This window comes from Polyodon spathula, unplaced genomic scaffold (assembly GCF_017654505.1).
Source record: "Polyodon spathula isolate WHYD16114869_AA unplaced genomic scaffold, ASM1765450v1 scaffolds_3339, whole genome shotgun sequence".
In the NCBI taxonomy this organism is placed as follows: Eukaryota; Metazoa; Chordata; class Actinopteri; order Acipenseriformes; family Polyodontidae; genus Polyodon; species Polyodon spathula.
This window is the reverse complement of record NW_024474802.1, coordinates 1-2,500: the sequence shown is the minus strand read 5'-3', so window position 1 is coordinate 2,500 and position 2,500 is coordinate 1. Positions and strand designations below refer to the sequence as shown.

Genomic DNA, 2,500 nt, shown 5'->3' with positions numbered 1-2,500 from the left:
AACAAAAGTAAAAAAAAAAAAAACTTCAATACTTCTCAAACACAAATACCCATTCATAAACACCAAAAAAAACTTATACCAAAACCAGAACTAAAATCTTTAAACACAAATATCCTTACTCAAATACACAAAACTAATTATTTCCTTTTATAACAGACAGTCATATAACTACCACTCCTCAACTCTTTTTTGCAGTTTTTTCTGTTATTTTTGCACTAGTCTCTTTCTCTTTCTCTGTTTCCTCCACTCGGTCCGCCCAGTCCTTCTTCGGCTCTTTCCCAGGCAAAGACCCAGGCTCCTTCACTCCCGCTTCCGCTGCTGACCTCTTCTCTGCCGGCTGTCTCTGCTGCTTTCCCTTCTCGGCCACGTTCTCCCTTCCAGATGTAGTCGCGGGCACTGACACCGTTTTCTCCTCCGACTTCCTCTCAGATACAGCTGATGACACTGACACTGGTTTCCCCGCAGTCTTCGTCACACCTCCTTTATCCCTTGCACCTTTCTTTTTCTCCTCGTCACTCTCCATCGCCTCGCTCTCCATCTCCTCACTGGAATCCTCCTCACTGCTCACAGGTTCAGTATAACTTGCGGCCCTGTGCGGACACTTATAAAACAGATGGTTAATATCCCCACACAAATTACACTTTCTCCTTTCCTTGCAATCCTTCGTATTATGTCCTTTTTTGTTACAGTTTCTGCAGAATAAGTCCTTACATTCCTCAGCCTTGTGACCCATTGCATTACACTTCCTGCACAGCTCCGGTTGTCCAATATAATACAAAAATCCACGGTTTGAACCAATGGAAAAAGAGGAAGGCGGATGCTCCACCCCCTCATACCCCACTTTACTGGGGCGGAACCTCGCCCACACTCTCCAGGTTCCGTTCCACATTCCAAATTCATCAGAGCACTTCTCAGGCGGCCTGACCACTTTGCAATACCGTCCCAAAAATGTCGAAACATCCTCCCCAGGTACAAACGGATTATACATGTGCACGTATACCACTCGCACTTCTTGTATAAAAAGAGGTTCAAGAATAAACGAACTTAAAAGCCTCGTTTCATTATTCTTAAAACATTTCCAGACACTCTGACAATAGACTTCAGTTTTAAGCGTTAAATCAAAAATTCCCCTTGCCTGGAAATCTTGCAGACAGAATACTTCGTTGAAGTCCAATTCGACCTTCTTCATAATACTGTTCACGAAATCCTTTCTTGACATAGCCTTCATCCCTTCCTTCCTCAGCAAACGAATCGTGTTCCTCAGACGAGGTCCCGGGGGCTTTGTTGCAGTCTCCTCCATCCTTTCGCCTTCTCTTTCTCAATGGAACCGGTTAGAATGCTGCGGTCAAGCCACATACAATCGGATCGGAGCCAAGAGGCCGAGAAGCGATGCCCACAATGGTTTTGGCCAAACGCCCCGGGCGCGGCCGCCCGCCGCAGCAGTCGTGGTACTTTGCTTCTCGGGCGGGCGGAAGGAGGAGGAAGGAAGGAAGGAAGGAAAGGTGCCGGGCTCCAACGGGGGCGACCGCCCTTTCTGTGCTCGTTCTGCTTTTAAACTCCAGGTGGAGCCCCTCCCTGAGGGGAAGGGCTGTCCAAAAATTGGATCGAACTCGTAAATGCTCCTCTCCACGGAAATCTTTAGTAAAAGGCGAAAGGTTCATTCGAGCTGTAGAGAAGCCGGAGCGTGCCTTTGCTGGTGGCCGAGCCCTTCCGGCCGGCCCAAAGGCCCAAAGGCCCTCCCCTCTGCCAAGCGGCAGCGAGGCCACGCACGCAAAACAAAAACAGGGAACTCCTCCCAAAACGCATCTGCCGTTCCGCCCCGGCGAAAGGGCGCTTTGCTGCTGCTGCTACACTGGCCTGCTGCGTGTGTTAGGCCTGCCTGAATATGAAATATAAAAAAAAAAAAAAAAAAAAAAAAAAAAAAAAAAAAAAAAAAGAAACGAAAAGAGCGGGAAAACGCGCGTCCCAGGAAAGGGGATTTGGGGAGGAGGGGGAGGAGGTGGGGTGGAGGAGGCTCCTCTCTCTCTCTCTCTCTCGCTCTCGCTCTCTCTCTCGCTTCTCTCTCTCTCTCTCTCTCTCTCTCTCTCTTTTGACCTTTCTGAGAAATGGGCACCGTTCCCGGAGGTACTGCAATACCGGGTCGATGCGTGGAGTGGACGGAGCAAGCCCCGCTTCCATCTCCCGCTTCCAAAAATCCATTTAATATAGACGGTCCCCCTATGGGGGACGTATCAGATATTAAACTGATAAGAACAGATACTACACTTGATCTGAGCCAAGAGGCCGAGAAGCGATGCCCACAATGGTTTTGGCCAAACGCCCCGGGCGCGGCCGCCCGCCGCAGCAGTCGTGGTACTTGCTTCTCGGGCGGGCGGAGGGAGGAAGGAAGGAAGGAAGGAAGGAAGGAAAGGTGCCGGGCTCCAACGGGGGCGACCGCCCTTTCTGTGCTCGTTCTGCTTTTAAACTCCAGGTGGAGCCCCTCCCTGAGGGGAAGGGCTGT

At 50.1% G+C, this 2,500-nt stretch overlaps 2 non-coding genes across 2 annotated transcripts; both read right to left on the bottom strand.

Moving 5' to 3' along the window:
• Positions 1-1,568: 1,568 nt before the first annotated feature.
• LOC121311873 lies at positions 1,569-1,686 on the bottom strand. The gene has a single exon (XR_005949571.1). It is a non-coding gene; the product is annotated as a U5 spliceosomal RNA (small nuclear RNA).
• A 416-nt stretch (positions 1,687-2,102) lies between these two features.
• On the bottom strand, positions 2,103-2,295 carry LOC121311871. The gene has a single exon (XR_005949570.1). It is a non-coding gene; the product is annotated as a U2 spliceosomal RNA (small nuclear RNA).
• Between the last annotated feature and the right edge of the window lie 205 nt (positions 2,296-2,500).